General features: G+C 51.2%; 1 protein-coding gene across 4 annotated transcripts in view; it reads right to left on the bottom strand.

Moving 5' to 3' along the window:
• Positions 1 to 18,605, bottom strand: part of HRAS (HRas proto-oncogene, GTPase) — a 55,839-nt gene that overhangs the window by 17,655 nt on the left and 19,579 nt on the right. For 2 of the 4 annotated variants that reach the window (XM_026108078.2, XM_026108077.2), the window contains exon 2: positions 11,826 to 11,892. The exons of the other annotated variants lie outside the window; for them this stretch is intronic. The gene's annotated coding sequence lies outside the window, so the exon portion shown is untranslated. The remainder of the gene's footprint in view (positions 1 to 11,825; positions 11,893 to 18,605) is intronic. 4 annotated transcript variants of the gene reach the window in all.

Raw genomic sequence — 18,605 nt, 5'->3', positions numbered from 1 at the left:
TGTCCCGGACGCGGGGCGCGAGTCCCCCCGCGCACATACCCAGGGACCGTAAACCTGGGGCGCTCTCTGCCCTTGCCGCTGAAATTCCCGTCTCCCGCCGGCCCCCTGAAAGGCTCCACCCTTCCCACGCTGAGCCTGGGGCCCTGGCGCAGCCCTGCGGACGCGCCTCTGCCCGGATGCATCCCTACCTCCGGCTCCTCCGGGCCCGGCCCTGTCCCACAGCCCTCCCGGGGCTTCCCAAAACTGCGGCGGCTCTGGGGGGGGTTCTCCAGCAGCAGCGCTGAACCCGGCTGCTCCTCTCCACCGTTGCCTGCTCCGCTCTCTGCTGGCACGGACACACAGCAAGCCGTTTCCCCTCTCCCGGGTTATTTTTCGGCTGGATCAATCCCCCGACCTTGTGCCAGCACAGCACAGGAGCTAAGAACAAGGAGGCTGCAGACACAAATGTTGTTTTGTTTCCAAATATCCTGAGTTATAGCAGTTACCGGTATCCACGCTGGCTCGCCTGCCTCAGCTCTGCTCATGTAAATGTGTGGCTTTAGCAAAACTAAAATACGGAGTCAGCTTCAGATAAATTGAATCTAATAACCCATTAAACAACTTAGGGTTTATGGCTTTGTTTTTCTATCTAGAGAAACACTGGAAGACTTCCTGGTCTGTGGCAGAAGCAGTGGCCCGGGTGCTTATTTTTCTCCTCGTAACACTGCACCGCTGTAATGTCTTCGCTGCCGTTCTGCCAACTCTGTCACATTTTATGAGAAATCGAAGCAATATTTCATGCTTTCCTTAAAACCAGGCCCTGAGATTACACAACATTATGAGGAGATGTAGCTCCGTTATTGAAAAAGAGAGAGAAACAAAGAAAAAGAATTGTCTTGCCCTCACAGCTGCAGAAAAGGTCGTGACGAGCGGGAATCCTCGCAGCTCAGAAACAAATTGGAAGGCTCCAGTCATTTCGGTGGTAGAGCAAGCAAGGGCCACAGCGTTTTGAGCAGTATGGAAACACTCCCAAGGAGGCCACATCTTCATCTTGAAGCTTTGGTAGCACAGAATTTCATATCGGGCAGGTGATTGCTATCAGTATGTTAACACCAGCAGGAGCCCCAGCACAGATGCACTCTCATGAGAAGCAGATTTTGTCCAGGCAGCTGGTACAAAGCGTACCAGCGAAGGCCATTATGCATCCAGCCCATGTCTGCAGCTAGTGTATTTGCTAATGCAGCAAAGATCTAATCTAAAGTAGGCCAAAACTTTCTGACTTCAATCCCCATCTGATTGCAACCTTAAACCACTCAGACAGTTCAATTACCTACTCAAGCTAGGAGCAGTCAGACACAACCACGTCTTGCCGAAGCCCTTTCTTTACCTGCTATCTCAGTAGTGGAAAGACAAACAAAGATTTTATCCCCCTTAAGCACCCAGGATCTTGGAGAAAGGCACGGAAATGAGCAGCACGAGCCCAAACAGTGTGAAGCAGGACCCCCAGATCCAGGCAGATGCTGTGCCTTTGTCCACTGATGGGAAAGCTGTAGCTCATTAAATGGGGTGGAAGAAGGGGAGGAGAAAATAAGGTGCAAATAGCGTGATATCCTAGGTCTATAGCCAGACGTGGCACTCCTTCCTGGCAAAACCCCATGCACCTCTGTTCCTGGGGCCAAGGAAAAGCCGCAGGTTGAAAGCAAGGCTGTAACAGAGTGCCTGCTGCACATGCTCGCATTGAGCGTATGTACGTGGCTCTGCTCCATTAATGTCCGTTCTCTCATATACAAACAGCTCCACTTCCCAGGGACAAGAGAGATCCCTTCCCACCCCAGGCTCCTAATATCTGTGATGGGAAGAGACAATTAACTGGAGGGAAATGGGACCTGAGGAAAGGATGCTGACTGCCAAACACCACCAACTCGGCTGGCCCTAGAGGGGATCGCTCCTGTAGCAAAGCTGCTTCACAGCCAGCGAGGTGTCTTGGGGGTCTAAGGAGGCCATTCAGCCAGGTCCCACCTTACATACAGAGCAGAGATCTGCAACGCCCAGCAAAACACACGGCAGCTGCCAAGAAAGGCTTTCAGTGGCCACAAAGGACCTTGATCTAACCAGGCTGCTCCTGGTGCTGATGGTGGAGCAGCTGCTGCGACGATGCTCAAGGGGAGCTGCACAGCCGCCCAGGACTACGGGACCTGCTGAGGCAGAGACAAAAACCCAGACTCAGGTACGGGGAGGGGAAGAGAGAGTCAAACCCTTCACAAAAGCAGGCTGCCTTCTGTCTCTTCTAACTTGCCCTTGTGTGTGCAGGGTAGAGCCTCTGTGCCGAATAATTTGGCACAGGGCTAAAGGTAACTGGGCTATAGACTGGCTCCTCTGACACAGTCGCAAAGCTGAGGGCTGAAAACTGCTTCTGGCTGCCAGAGAGTGGGGGAGAGCAAGCGAGCAGGTATCCCTCCACCCAGTCCATCCAATCTCCGAGGGCAAAGTGCTCCCAAAACAACCACCTCCTCAAGGACCCTCCAGCCCCCTCCCTCGAGCCCGCAGCAGTGGGAGGTGCTGCTCAGGCCATGCCTCCTGAGGACCCCCAGCCCACGCAGTCAGAGCAGCCTCTCCTGGTCCAAGCTGCCACGGGGGGCTGGGGCTGAGGCTGTCACCCACGGCAGAGCTCACGGGCCAGCCAGGCTGGGGACAGGGGCGTGTCGGGGGGCCATGCAACGCACACCTCCCTCGGGTAAAGGCCCAGGACACAACACCTGTGTGATGAGACTGTGCCTCCTGCCTTCTCCTCAGCCACAGACTGAAGAGAACGGGACCCACACGCTGGCCGGCTTTGAGACCAGTTTCCCAAACATGTGGTTTACACTTGCTCTTGGAAGTAGGTCCCTTGCAAATGGTTTCAGCTTGCATTACAGCCTGGTTTGAATGCGGTGGCTCGGCCCTCTCCGCACAGTCTCCGTTTCAGCCCAAAGGAAATCAGGAAAGCCGTCGGGGTGGCTGGGGACCTGCCAGCCACCGGCCATGCAGATACGCAGACACATGCACTGTCTTGTTCCCAAGAGCCAGGACAGTTTTCATAGCCAGCTCTTCCCATTATTTCTGCTTTGGCTCTGAAAAGCAGGCTTTTGTGCATTACTGCCTGTCAGCAAAAGCCCCTCGACAGCTGACCAGCAAGGCCCTCGTTGCACACAGCGCTGAACGGTGCCTCTGAGCTCTGCTGCGCTGCAGCGGGGACAGCCAAGACACGGATCAAGCCCTGCACATCTCCCTTTCCCACCTCACTCTGCCCCGCACAGTCACAGCGCAGGGCCTTGAGCTCTGGCTCCCTCCGCAAAACGCGGGCCAGCATTTCCTTCCTCCTCACCCACCTGAGGGGCAGCAGCACTTGCAACTGAGGGAAGGAAAAGCTATTGCTCATCACTCGTGTCAGGCGCACCCATCTCCTAACGTCCGCTGTCAAAGTGACCGTGTTTTTCTGTGTCTCTCACCCCCATCGGGAGGATGGGGAGAAGTTTCAGGTCATGGAGACTGCTTAGGCCATTTATCTGCAATTTTAGCAAAGGATGTTCAGTAAAACAGACCAAACTACTACAAACAGTGCTGGCTGGCACAGCACGACTGACTGCTGCAGGGTCAGGACTGTGTCCTCCCCGGGGGCAGCAACAGAGCCCAGCCTGAGGCACACTGCGCTGCGACGGCCAGACTCTCAAAGTCAAGGGAGAATTTTCGGTTGGAGAGTTCCCCAGTCCCTCTTTCTGGCAGCAATTCCCAGGCAGTTTTGCTGAACAGCAAGCCTGAGCGTACTGAAGGTCAGCTCCTCACTTGACAGATACTCTGATAGTCGCAGCCTTCTTCACGCTTAGCTCGTATGTTGTACAAGTGGACGAGACAACTGAAACTGCAGACATAAATGCCAAGACCTTTAACTTAAAGAGTGGGACGCTCTGGCCTCCTGAGAGTGTCTGGTTATGATTTATGTGCAAGAGAAATTTCTAATGAGTTAGAGGTCAGGGCATGATCCTGCTAGCTGAAGTGCACACACACAGAACTCAAAGGCCCTCGCTCAAAGCACTGACAGTTTACTTACAAGCACTCTACATGTTTAGGATTTGCACACTCACACCGTATCCAGAAGACGCTGGTGCCTCAGCTAACTCTCCCCTGCTCTGCACTTCATTCCTTGTTCCAGCAGTGGCAGCACAGATTCTCTAGCAGCAGAGAACGGTACCCAACCGTCTCTTCTGCAGCCGTGGAGCCGAGTCCTGCCTACCCTACTGCTTCTCACCGTCACTGCAAAATACATCTTGATGTGAGTGTGGGCAGTGATGGACAGCACTGGGCACGGGAGCTCTGACAGGGGTCTCTAGAATCAATGTGTGCTTAAAATCAGCATTCAGAGGAGCTCCCTCCCTTTCCCAGCGTATCTATCTCTTCACAGAGAGCGCACAGAGCCGACCACTCATCAGAGCGTGCGCAAGGACGGAGCTGCCACACAGCACTGCCATTTCAGAGGCTGAATCCTGCTCTCTGCTGCTTTCTAGACTTGCACCAGGGCGAAGCAGAAGCACCATCCCAGGTCGCTGTCACTGGGACAACACAACGTGGCCCAGAGCCAATGCCACACAGACCCAGAGCAGGGACTTGTGCGGGAGAGATGGTAGCAGAGCCAAGTTACCACGCTCAGCCAGGGACTCACTGGATGGAAATTTACAGCCTGTTGACGGTTGTGAAAGCCTTTTCTGGTGTGAGATTTTCCAGAGGAGGACAAACAAGAGGTTGTAGTTCTCAGCAGCTAATGCAGATCCCAGACAGAGCTGACCAAAAAATAACAGAGCAAAACATGAAAGCACAGCTTCCCGGTCCCACGCTAAGCAGTAGTCTGAGCCTGAGCTGGGTCAGCTGTCTGCTGTTCTCCCTGCCCATCCAAATCCATCACCTCCATGGCACCTAGCAGCCTTCCGAACTGTCGGAGCCCTGGAAAGCTGCGCAGGGCTGTCGAGCAAACGGCCAAGGAAGATGCCGCAGAAGAGAGCCATTCAGGAGCGCTGTCGGGGAAGAGGAGGGCTGGGATGTGAGTGCCAAGCCAGCAGCCCTCGCATGGAGCTGGAGCTGCTGCTCTATTTCCTGACCTCGCGGATTTTCTCCCGTAGAGAGAGGGCTCCTGGCTCCCATTCAAAGCTGTCTAGGAAAGCCTAACCGAGTGCTTCCGCCTGGCAGCAGCAGCTGCTCCCAGCCCAGTAGCCCATGAATCCTCCCCCGCCTCTGTGGATTTCCCAGGCAGCAGGAGCAGCGCAGCTTCAGGAAACAAGGAACATCTGCCAGCCTTGTACGGGGAGCAGGGGGAGCGAGCGCCTGGCCCCAGCCCCAGCCCCACTCCCAGGTGGGCGCTTGCACCCTACCTTTGCCTCGAAGGGAGGGGATGGGGGTTGAGCTGAGAGCAGAGGCACATCCCCTTAACTCCCTCCGGGCTCAACCATGCCAGGCTCTGAGGGGCAACGCAAAGGCTTGGCTGCAGGAGCTAGGGCTGAGAAGCTCGATACAAGCTCTTGCAGGTGGGCTTTCATGGGGCTAAGACAGAAAAGCACCGTCAGACCTAAGGCAGCTGAGCATGAAGGTTAGAGACGTTACGCAGAGGTCCAGCTATGTCCCTGCTTCAAGCTCGTCCTACACAGAAGAGCCTGGCACTCTGCACAGTCCCTTTTTGCAAACAGGGAGACGGGGCTTGGGGGCCTGGCTGGTTACCACAGCTGAACTCACAGCAAAGCTAGGACAGCCTGGAGAAATCTTCCGAAACTTGCCTGGTGTGAGCGGAGGTGAGGAACCCGGAGGCTTGGCCCATTCAGCACTTCCCATCTTGTCAGTACAGCTTAAAGGAAAGCTCAGGTGTCAAGGGAGAGCGATTCGCAGTGGATTCCCAACACAGTCACCACTAAGGAGGCTCCGACACCCTTCAAACAGGATCACAGAAGAAGATTTCTCGGCCTCCTCCCTTTCCTCCTATTGACTTATTCCTCCCCGAGATGGACACGAACCCAAGCACACAACTCGAGAGGCAGATTTTTGTGCAGCACTGCCATATTGAGGCCAACTACAAAGGAAGTTTTACAACTGCTCTTCATTACTGAGCATGCTAAAATGATATTTAAACCCTGCTTGGCAAGTGGGAAGCTCTGCATTTAAAGACATCAGAAATCAGTTCCATCTCCGCAAATCTCTTAAAATACGTCTCAGATTGGGCACCCTTTCTTCCAAAAGCCCTGGCCCACATGAGTCGACAATCCTGTAGACCACAAATGCTCCAGTGTTTGATTTTATTCCCCTTCGGTAGAGATGCCTTGCAGGCAGAAGTGCTCTACAGTTATCCATAAAAACAATGCTCATCATAACCACTTACCAGCGGTCTGGGATGACACACTCGCAATTTGGGAATTCTGCTTGGTGATTTTAAAACGTTGGCAGGGCAGACCTTGCTGGCTCACCCCTGTTGCTGTCGAGGCTCCTCCATTTGCTGGTGCACCACACTGTCACTAGCATCTTAAATACAGCCTTTGCAAGGACTGAAAGACCCTCTCCGGTGGCTTGAAATGCCACCTTTGTTTTCATTTAGGGAGCCAAACGCTGATGTTCTCAGTGGCCTGCCCAGCCTGAAAGAGATTAGGGAAATGAGGCTGGCAAGCTGAAGCTGTCTTACGAATCACAGCCTATCCAATGCTTCATTTTAATTTACTTGTTGCTTTTTAAATTAACAAACAAGGGGGCTGCAAATCTATCACAATGTGCTTGGCTGTTGGCTTACTGGCTTTATATTCACCAGCTCCAGACAACACAGCCCACAGCTGAAAAGCCAAAATGAATTAAGAGCTGCAAGTGGTGGCCCCACTTTGGAGAAACAACTTGGAGATAATAAATGTCTTAAGCTTAGAAAAAAAGAAAAGCCTAAAAAGAACAGAATGGCTCACTCCGTCCTTTGCAAATTCTTGCAGATCTGAAGGAACAGGCAGTCTGTCCCAAAAGGTTGAAGAGCAAAAATACTGCTCCAGAGAAGGAAAAGGGACAAGAAAGACATCATGTGGGAGGCTTAAAACACAGGCACCCATTCAAGGAGATGCAGGAAACCCTGGATGAAGAACAGCAGAAAGCTGTAGACAGGTCCAAGGTGCAGGCAAGGACTAAAAGAGTGATTGTCTCTCCACAACAGTCATAAACATGTCCCAGCACCAAGGCGCGAGCCATAGCTTGGCACAAGGTTTTGAACAGGCACGAACGGCTCCTCGCATGGGGCCCAGCCCTTGCACAGTTTCTAGCTTAGGCGCCTCTGGCAGTACAACCCCTCTGTGAGAGCCTACCTAAGCACAAAGAGCTTGTCAAGTCCCTGCTCTTCCTCCCTCTCCATCACGCTAGCCTATCCCACAGGCACCTCGGCATCTGAAACCGTCACTGTTTTCCCGGGAGACAGATAGCTGGCAGGAGTCTGTGCCCGTGCGTGAGACTCGCAGGTAGCCCCTCATCACACAGGCCACAGAGATGGGAGGACAAAGGAAAACGAGGCACCATGCCCGCTAAAAGAGCTGCCAGTTTTCTATTTTCGGGTTTGTACTTCAGTTGCTCATGTTGCACCTTGTTTGCTATTTTAATAATATGAAAAAGCAGCACAATCGTCTGCTATTAGCAGCAAGCTGGCCTGGCTACACTGTTCTTCCTTTTCCTCCCAAATTGCAAGTTTAATAAAGTTCTTTGCTGTCTGCTTACTCCGTAAGAAAAACAAGTGGTGGTCTCAGCTCTGCCTAATGGTTTTATTAAACTACTGAAAGCAGCAGCCAACCTATACAAGCCGGTAACATGATAAGCACAGATTACAAATCGGCTATCCTGGAGCTTTCTATCTGAACTGATATTCAACAAAGGAATCACCCCTTAGCCAATACAGGTCATCAAACTGATTACACCCGAAAGAAAGGTTAGCAGGTCCCTAATCACAGGAGCTTATAAACCAGTACACCAGGCACCTTAACAATCTGCAGTACAGCACGGCGGTCTGTTGCAAAAAATGCCCAGGGCAAAAAGCAGCTTTTGCAATCAGATTGTCATGAAAATTTCTATTCTCGGTCTGAATGCGAGCAGACAACCACCTCAGTTTCCCTTATTACACTTACACCTGCCTCCCTGGTGTGGAGGGACTTAGCGGCATGAAATGGCTTAAGGATCCCTTCAGGTCCCTGGGCTGTTCCACACCAAAGCCGGTGTCTCCAGCACCTCGGACGTGGCACAGGGAGCAGTGTGCCACCAGGCGCCTCCGGCAGATGCTGTGAAATGCATGCGAACCATGGTGGGATCTCCGTTTGCCACCATCACTGCTCCACCCTTCTCTCTGAAAGCAGGCAGCCCATCCCACCGTAGTTTCTGCAAAAGAACCAGCCCTCCATGAAATGGTAGCTCACTTACACAGAGAGGAGACATGCTGCTCTGCAGGTTACTTGCTGCCAGTCCACAGAAAGGCCTGGCACAACCTGAAGGAAGCAGGTCAAGCAGAGGACATGTCCCATCCTACTGCTGAACGCAGACCCTTAAAACTGCAGTCATGTGGGAGACACCTTCGGGGCTAGCGCCCAACGTGGTTAGCTGAAAACACGACTCATCTGCATGCTTGGCAGGGTCATTGGTTTAAACAAATCAAAGCCAGTTTTTCAGTTATGCCCATGATAGACCATCTAACTCTAAGTGCTGCTTCACTCTCTATATGAGCAAGAGCAGCAAGCGCAAAGAAAAAGGAGACTGGAGTTTTGACTGAAAGCCTGGGTAAAGGTGAACGAATGAAGGCCAAAACATAGCTACAAAGCAGGTTGGGACAACAGGGGATGATTAGATAATGAAAACAGAGCACTAATCTGGCAGTCAGAACCTAGGCCTCGTGTTGACTCTGCCGATGCATGTGTGAAAGTGGTGTGGGGGAGGAAAAGCTCTCACTGCTGAGATGCAGATGACTGTAAACCACCACGGCTCCTCTGCTTTCATCTACTTTCCTGCCTCCCAGAGCCAAGCACGTGGTTTGGCAGCAGACACTTCCCCCCTTGGGCAGGCAGCACTCAGCATTACCCTAGAAAAGCAACTTCTACCCAGACCTCGCAGCTGGCTTTGGAAAAACAAATGAAGAACATACTTTGCGTGATGGAGAGGCCTGGACAGTAACAGAACTCAAGAGAAGAGGCAACATTTGGTCTTACTTTGCATTAAAATCCCATTTATAAATCATTGGTGAAAGGCAGTGTGATATACCTTCAGCGTACGAAGGGATGGACAGGTACCCTAGGAAAGGTACAACAAGACCCATATGACAGACGATAACAACTACAACTGCTAAAATGTGTTGGCAATCATGAACTGGGCTCTAAGCGATCTTTCGACTTGCTGGACTCAGTACCAAACTGTAATGCATGATTCCCATGCCAAGAATATGTCCACAAGAAGTAAGGCACAATGGAGTATAAACTTGGACTAGACACGTATGTAGCTCCTATGTAAGTGTATCTCTGGAAGTACAGTTATTAACAGAGATAGAGGACATCAAGCTTTGGGACAAATGCTGCCAAATAACGGGGTGGGAATTACAAAAGATACTGTCTCTCAGCTGGTTATTCCACAACGGCCTTTCCTAAGTATGTTAGAAGGGACAAATTCAGATATATTCCCCTAGCCACAGAGCTACAAGAAATGGAACAGCCAATGCTGTATCAGGCGATGCTGGCCACGTGCAAAGACATTTGTGACAGAAACACCATCAGTCTCCTCATTTTACAGACAGGCAAGGCAAGGAAGTCAAGGGACTGGCCCAAAGTCATCAAGCAACTTGTGGGCCAAGCTGGGAACTAAACTCGGGTGACATGACTTCTCATCCTGAGTCTTAAGCACTCAGCCCCACGGTGTACAGGCTACTGCAGCAACTGGGAGAAAAAAGCTCCATGTACGCGTTTTGGAGAGGAAAGCCGTCGGTCTCCTGCTGGGTCTTTGTGCTCGGCTGTCACAGCCGGCAGCTCCCCCGTGGAGCTGAGCCTCCGTTCGCAGAGATGTTTGGAGCAGCAGAGCAAATCACGGGCGGGGAAGCCCAACGTGCCCCAGGAGGAGCCCGGCTCTCCAATTATCCTAATGAAATCACAACCGTGTCACGAGCGCAGGGAGGGCACCAGCAACAGGCAGAGATGCGGATGCTCCGAGGCACCGAATACGAGAGGCGGAGAGGAAGAGACTAGCTGACACCGAAACAAGCCGGGGCAGCAACCAACAGGACTGACAAAGGGCTGTATGTAATCTGCTCCATGGAGGTCACAGGCAGCATTTTGCAGCTGAGACATGCTTTTGCCTCAGGAAGAGACTTCCTCCCCGCCGCCTGAGTGCCCCCACAGCCAGCCCCAGCCAGCAAACAGCACAGAGAACGGGGATAGTTCAAAGAGCAAATGCGCTTCCAGTTTCCAGCTCCTCTGTGCAGGCGGGTTAACGTACAGTGAGTGCCGTTTCTGCGGGAGGGCAAGATCATGGTCAGACAGAGACATATGTTATACAGCTCATCCGAAAGCAAAGAACAAGCCCAAGCGCAGTGTGTCTGGAAAAAGACTGCACAGGCTGCTGGGCTGATAATGTCTGCCGGACCAGAAGATGCAGGCTAAATGCCAAGGCCTTGGAGACCAGCAGCTGTCTCTCTACACACCACCAAACACATTGCCAGGGAAGAACTTGCTCTGTACTGTGGTATGAGTTGGTTTCAGGGTTATGTTAGGGCTGGTTTATGGTCCTGTGCCTCTAAGACACAACCACAACTGGCATCGAAAAACCTCAAAACATCACCTCATCGAGGGATTTTTAACTGGTCAGGGAGAGTTTGCCGAGGTGTGAGCACACGATGGATTGGGCATGTCATGAAGGAAAACAGCCCGGCTGGAACTGGTGGCAGGAGGCATAAAGACCATGTGGCTCTAGCCAACGCCAGCTCTGTCCAGCTGGGCTAATTAATGTGGTCCCAGCAGCAGGGGCAAGAAAACAGGGTTGGCAGTACAGAAATGCAGGTGCAACAAGTAGGGCTGGAGCAGAGAGGGAAGCTGAGCATCAGGGAATGCAGCTCACTGCCATTTTTCTCAGATCAACCACAGCTCCAAAAAGGGGGAAGCCACTAGCTTAACGTGATCTTGTGCGTCGCACAAGGAAAGGACCAGTCCACCAGTCCTGACCTGAGCACAAGCATTGTGTAGTGGACTAAAAAATATATCCTGCATTCAAGAAACGCATTCCCTCTACAAGATTTCCGTTCTCCTTTCTCTCACCATTCTTCCCCATTCCTCTGAAACAACTGCTGACAGGGAAAATTTAAAAAGCTAGTTTCAGGAAGCGCATCGAAGCCATTTTCACTTAGAAGAATTTGCAATGGAAATAGGTCCGGCTGTTCAGCTTCCTGCTTGCTTTAAATCTTAACACTTATGCATTTTTATAGCAAAAAAATGGACACAGAAACAGGGTTTCTGCAACTGGGAAGTTTCAGAAATTATTTTGATAATGCTTTTGATTCTTTAATCCTTTTAAAAAAATATTTCTTTGAAAATGACCTTTAAAAAAGGCCATTTTTTGGAGCAAACTAATATTGCAAGAGAACTGGTAAACTCTGGTGTCAAGGAACAAAATGGTGCGTGAAGCACATGCCTTATCTTGCCACAGTCACTGCAGCAGAAAGGTCCAGAAAATGAGCCAAAGGGACAGGGAGTGGGCAGAAAGAAGTGCAACCTGTTCAGTAGCAGAAGAGGCAGTGAATGAATATCTTAGCACAGCACTGGCCTGGGCTCCTTACAACCCCCGGTGACACTCACCCTTTGGATGGCTCACCAGCCCGGCAGAGAAATAGGGTCCTCTTGTCTGGGGATGGCTCAAGTCCCCCTAGAAGAAAAAGAAACACAGAGGAGTGAGAAGATGACAGGCCCTGGCTCTGCAGAGGAGAAACACTTTTACACAAATGATCAAGTGTCTGTATCAGCCGCCATCCCCGTGGGAAGTGGGAACTGTGCGCGGGTTGCACAGGATACACAGCTGTACTGGAGCTCCATGAAAACTCCCTGTGTAGTCAGGGAGGCTCAGACTAGTTGCCTGAAGTGGATAAGGGGACTCATGCTCTGAAAGCGCCTAAATCTCTGCACTGATGGCAGCGGGAAGCCTAGGTGACTGCCTCGCACGGACAGCTAGCTCCACAGAGGTCCCACCAGCGCCCGCAGCAGGGCTGGACAGCGTATCCAGGACTGCACCTTCCCAATGCAGGGCTCATCAGGCCCCAGACTCCTGGCCGGCCTGGTTGGACCCTGATCCGGTTAATCTGTGAAATGCCAGAGTGGACTGTGACAGCACTGCTCAAGCGTCCACGCTTTGATGCAGCCGAAGACTGCCCTCCCCGGCGACACAAATATGCTACTTCCCCTTAATATTCACCAAATGTCCAACTATTTTCAGCTCAGGGGATTTCCTGGACCTGGTGTGATTTGTCTATTTAGCAACCCTCAACAGCTCGCTCTTCCAAGCACTTGTCTGGCCTCCCTTGAGCCCTTGTAAGCTCCTTAAACCCACGACATCCTTCGGCAAGGAGCTCCACAGGTCTACTAGTACCCCCGTGGTGAGAAACCCCCGTTGTTAGCACCAGATTTGGCTCCCCCACTTCCTTGGATGGCCCCTACGGCTTCTACTGGAAGGGAACCCCCATCTGTTCTCTCACACATGGTATCACTGAGCACTGTCACACCCTCCAAATTTGTGTCTTTTCCAGGAAAAGGTGGTACAGATATTTTTTCATCATTTTTCAAGACAGAGGACAGAGCAGGCGCAGTCGCAACAGTCCCCTCTCTGCGGACTGGTTGCGGGTGAGGGAGCAAAAGGATAGTCCATCTTAGGATGAGGGGAGAGGAGGATGAGGGGAGAGGAGGGGGTCTGCTTCCAGAGTGTCTCCTTTATTAGTAAGTCATTTAATTTATGTGGTCAAATGTAATGGTCACTCCCCTGCATCCACTTAACCCTTGCAGAGCCCTTGCAGGTGCGTACCCTTAGTTATTAGGGGAACTGTGAGGAAGGGAAAGAAGAAGGTGCTACAGCAAAGAGCAAACCTGCAGGGCTTTCTCTGGCAGAGGGAGAGGAGGAAGAAGAGAAGGAAATACGTATGGGAGAAGGAAATACATATGAAAAGTAAGTGACGGTGCATCTTGGGGAGCCAACAAAAAGTGGGCAGCTGGGGCAGGAGATACAGGGAGGCAGGTAGGGAGGCTGCTGCTGAGACTCCTCTCCCGCTCGCCTTCCCCCGGGACACGTTATTAATGCAGTGAGGCGATGCTGTCCCGGCTGACTGGCGGTGCTGCCAGCAGGCATGAATATGCATCAGTCGTTATGCAGCGGATAGTCGGGGCACGCCGCTGATTTACAGGCGGAGCGGCACTGCTAAGCAGATCCCTCTTTCACCCAGCGCATGCCTGGGCTGGCCTCCTCGCGCTGCGGCGATAATGTCCGCCCTGACAGGTGCCTGGGAACGTGGGGCCCAAGGCAGGAAGACAAGGTGCGAAACTCAGTCAGTCGAGTTGCAGAGGAGGGGAAAAGCGTGGTGAGGAGTGAGACAAACACAGCTAGGTCAGCGCAAGCATTCATCCTCACAGATGAACGGAGGCGTGTGGCCCAGGCAGACGCTTCCGAACTCAGGAGTGCCAGGGCAGGCGGATCACTCCTCGCAGGCAGCCTCTCCAAACAGGGCTGGGGGCACGTGCCCAGGCCTGCTCGTGTTCCAGTTATGTCAGAACAGACTTAGCAGCTCTAGCACAAGTTTCCTCCGCCGATGCCACGCTAGCAAGCTGCAACTTGGAGTACAACTGCCAGAGATGACCAACAAGGTGGGCAGCGCGCACGGCTGACAGGGAGGTCTGGAGAAGTTCTCACGCGTCTCTGCATCCACGCCCTTGCCCACGAGGATGAATGAATCAGACCTGCCCAGGTCTGAAGCCAGGCAGAGACCATCAATCTGTGGTGCATGCAATTACTGAGCAATGGTTTGACAGAGAGAGAAAGGTGTAAAGGTTAAGACATGAGCTCTAAGTTTGGATCAGATCCTAGTTTGGGTCCTGGGTTACCCAAACCTCACTTTGCTGCTCATGGTAAATGAGACCTAATAGGATCTCTTCCTGCGATGCTGGCATTCCCTCCCTCTGCAGCAGTCTGGTTTTAAAAAAGCAAAGCGATGTTGCTGTGGGTGGGTTATTCCAATGAATCACCATCACAGCACAGATCTGCTGCAAACATGGCTCATATGTACCGACTACGGCTCTCCATACTGAAGAGGGAGGAATCTCCCTCTTTTGGCTCTGGCGTGACAGAGGAAAGGACACCACACAGCGACTCCATCCTATCCAATTGGTACTGCTCTGCCTGTACTGCAAGTGTAGCGGCATCCGCACAACGAGACATACTCCTCTTCATCTCTGATAGCCTCCATGCAGGTTTAGGTCCTGTATATATCCCAAATGGAGACTGTCCTCCACAAAGAATTCACAGCGTAAAGAGATCAAGGAAATACAAACTCGACTTTGCAATGAGGAACCCACAGCCATTAAGTGACCCGCTCACGGTCACACAGGAAGCTCTTGGTACAGCTGGGGATTTCTGGTCACCCAAGTTCTAGCCTTTGCCGCAAGACTGTGCTTCCCATCAATGGCTGTGGTTGATTATGCAGGGGACAGGATCACAACGCCTCCGTCACACCACTCCGTCACAGCCTCCAGCAGCTACTGGCAAAACTGCACGATCAGCGGGGGGGAGGGTATTTCCTTCCAGAGTTTCCTTAGGACCCTACAGCAACAACGACATGCAGGATTTGGGCAGGCTCACAGCCAGCATTAAGGCACATTAAGGCTGAGAAGAAACCACAGGAAAGCAAGACACCAAACCTGTGTGGGATGTGGCTCTATCTCAATGTAGAAGTTGTGAAGCCTGACAACCTGATTAGCAAATATACAAAGCCACTCTGAGAGCAGCAGAGCTGCTGAGGTCCCTGATGAGGCCTCAAGGTTAGGTACCTACCTCTTCTGGAGTTCCCTGAGAATCTACGGGATCTTTTTTTCCCCAAAAACCTAATGCTAAGTAACTGGTCCCCAGCCACTCAGGATGTCTCTGGTAGAGGCAGCAAATAGGCCCAGGTCTAGATGGACCATTTTAGTGCCAGGCCTGGTCTCCCTGCTGCATTTCTCATGCCAATCACACCCCAGAGACCCTACTCCCCGTCTTTGACTCGGTTTGCTTGCTCTTCTACACTGACCTACAGTTCATGAGGGAAAAAGCAACACAGGGATCCTCACGGGACCAGCAGGAAAGCACTGGCGAGTGCTCCTTTTGGTCATACCAGCCACACTTCCTAGGCTGAAAGAGGCGCAGCTAGGAAGCAAAGTCAGCATGCAGACACTGCAGTGAGCACGGCTCTGTCAAGGGCACATTTCCATAATGCCCCGAGCTTTGGGAATGACAGCTCTCTATGGAAAACAGTCAGACAGAGTGTTCATGAAGCAAATGGGCAAAAAAATATGCAAGGGAGTTTGGACACAGGCTGGAAACAGAAAGATGAAAAATCTTCAAAGTCCTTAGACAAAAAAAATGTTTAGGAGGAAAAAAAGTCTTTAAGTCAACCACAGACCAGCACCTGCCCACAGGACAGTGTGGAGGCGCAGTTGATCCCACTTGGGCAGATACCTGGCGGTCAAACACAGCTGGTGCTTACAACCAGCTTAGACAGGATTTCATGTTCTCTCCACCCAGTTCTTCAGCACTTGGTTTCTGCTGAGAATACACAAAGAAAGAGATCATGCAAAGCAGAGCCTAAAAATCTGCAGCACGAGATGGAAACTCAAAGCCAGTGGAGAGCAGAACAGGGCAGCATGAGCCTCCAGGTCCCCTTCTAACCTAAATGTCCTTTTTTCAGACCTGGCAATGTCCATCCACCACAGATCAAGCTCTGTATGCTTAACTCCCCACACAAATCCCATGTAGCTTGTAAAGCCCAACTGAAACTTGCCATGCAGATCTTCATGCAGACAGACCAGACCTTCGCTCTCCTCCTCTGCCTACCCAACCAAATCTCTATAAGCCACTGCACCACACATTCGAGTATGCTGCATATGTTGCTCCTAATTAAAAAGCACTAGATCGCAGTGCCCCGAGGCCACAGGACACTTGCCAGGGAACATCTGCTTCCTAAACGGTTTCCCCTGCGGCGGTACTGTCCAGCCCAGGAGTCTGCTCCTCCGTAGCCACACGCGCACTGGTGACCCGGTGAGGCGAACAGCAGCACCGCTGGGGATCTGCTCTGCACGGCAACATCGGCCCCCGGCGGCTCCCGACACACACCGGGGTTGTGCATCACACGCAGGGACTGAGCCACGATCACGCAGCTAAACGCTGCAGGCAGAACGGAAACAGTGGGCTAAAGGAGGAGAAGCTGCTAAGCAAAAAGACAGGGGATATGTAAGTTGTTCAGAGAAATTAATACAAAGCATAAGATGTTTGGCACAAGACTGTTCTTAATTACATTAGCAAAAATAAAGTAGGAAGCCAGACGACTAAAGCAGTGATTTAAAGTGGCACTGCTAGATTTCATATACACAGGCACAGGCACTCTTCCTCTCCTCGTATTGTTATTACCAGCCTAGACACTCACAGTGATACCGAAAAAGAAAAGAAAGAGAGAAGGACTTTTGGAATTTCAAACTCAAATACACTTCTCAATATGAACAGAGGAGAAGAGTAACCTGTAACCAGACTCCCAGCTCAGATAATCTGACTAGGGTAGCATAAGGGATGGTTGGGCATGAAAGATGTTATAGAGTGTCCTCAGGTGGCCCACAACCTTCTTTTACTCTTTTCAACGGCAACCAGCTTGGGTCCCAGAGCAAGGTCTCAACCTGCTGGGTGTTCTGCAAACAAAAAAAAGAGGGTTCCTACTTTCCCCTTTGGAGAATTACTTTCTTTTCAAGTCCAGGTATTCCTTCTGTGGCATGCAACACTCAAATCTTTGTCTCCAGAAGCCAGTAATTTCCCTAAAATCTTGCAGCAATGAGGTCCCTGGGCTATAAACTTACTTCTTTTTACCAGGCTTGTGTATAAGGCCTCCCATTTTCTTTCCGCGTGGCTGTCTTTCTCTCACTAGCCTTCCAGTCTTTCTGATCCTGCTGCACTCATGTTCGGGATGCATGCGTTGCAGAGACACATTTATAAAAGAAACATAGTTGCACTCACTGGATTTATTCTTGGACTTTATAAGGCTCATGCAAACAGTTCTATATTTGGCCTCAAAAAGCATAACCACAAAAGGCAAACTTGGAATTTCAAAGCTTTCTTCACCTGACAGTCCTAAGCCACTGTGCATGTTTATTATGCAAAAAGCACAAGATTTTTAGTTTCCCAGAGGAAGGGAGAAGCCACAGCCCAACATGAGTTGAAGAGTCAGAAGTGAACCTGTGAGTGCCAAAACTGAGATCGGACATTGGAGGATCACTTTAAGGAAAGGGTAGAAGGTAGCATTGCTTCAGTGAAGTCACTGCAGGCAAGGCGGTCACCACTGGTTGAGGATCTCACCTCATTTTCACTTTCAGCCTTAGCCAGCTTGGAGCACTTAACTCTCTCAGGATCTTGAGCCAGTAGCAAGGCAGACATTGACACTTCCTCAGAAAGGAGGGGTTAAAAATACACCCTCATTCAGCCCAGGAGGTGCATAGCTGGGAGGCAAAGAGAGAGCCTGCAGAGCAGGTATGAAAGACAGCAAAGACCAGAAGAAATAAGGAGCTAAATGAGCTGTTTTCTTTTCCCTGGGAGTGAGTTTCTGAAGGCAAGGTGATCTGGTTGCTACGAGGAAGCGTAAATGGTGCTTGGGGGACCCTGCAATGGAGATCTTGCTGCTGGGATCAGCAGTCGGGTTGTTTGCCAGGCCCCTGTTGTCCTTTCTTCCAGGAAAAGGATTTGTCCTGCTTATCTGTGTTAAAATAACAGCTAAAAGACCCACTGCAGGCCCAGAGGGAGATTGTCACTGCCTTAAGAGCTGTAAAGAGTCGGGGGGTAAGGGGCAGGAAGAGAAGAGGACCGTAACTAGAGATACTGTGGAGAGAGACGGATTCTCCCAAGTCAAGCATGTTTCAGCGGTAGGGTCAAAACTAAGCGCTGAGGTCTCCCAACTATCTCAAATGCCACATGTGTCCTGTTCATTAGATAGTGGACCCCCTTCCCACCAGCACCGGCTCGTAAGGGTGTGCAGAATATCTCTAAGAGGTTTCTGAAAGGGGACTGACAGAGCGTGTTATACAGCACTCCCTGGGTTTCACCATCCTGGTGGAGGTACAGGCCTCTCTTAGCCAAAGTCTAGGGACTGGAGACTGAGGAACTGCTTTAGCACAGATCAAGGTGACTCGTGATTCTCTGGGTTTCGTTTAAAATATCACAAGAAAAGAAAATCAGAAGAACCTCCCTTTAGCCTGCCAGGAAAAATGCCTGCATCTGCCTTCAACCCCTAATATATAATAATGCAATTTTATTTCTATAAGTAAGATTTATTTTATATATACTATTTTATTTATATATATATACATACA

This window comes from Dromaius novaehollandiae, chromosome 5 (assembly GCF_036370855.1).
Source record: "Dromaius novaehollandiae isolate bDroNov1 chromosome 5, bDroNov1.hap1, whole genome shotgun sequence".
In the NCBI taxonomy this organism is placed as follows: domain Eukaryota; kingdom Metazoa; phylum Chordata; class Aves; order Casuariiformes; family Dromaiidae; genus Dromaius; species Dromaius novaehollandiae.
The sequence above is the reverse complement of the archived record's forward strand: the minus strand, read 5'-3'. Positions and strand labels throughout refer to the sequence as shown.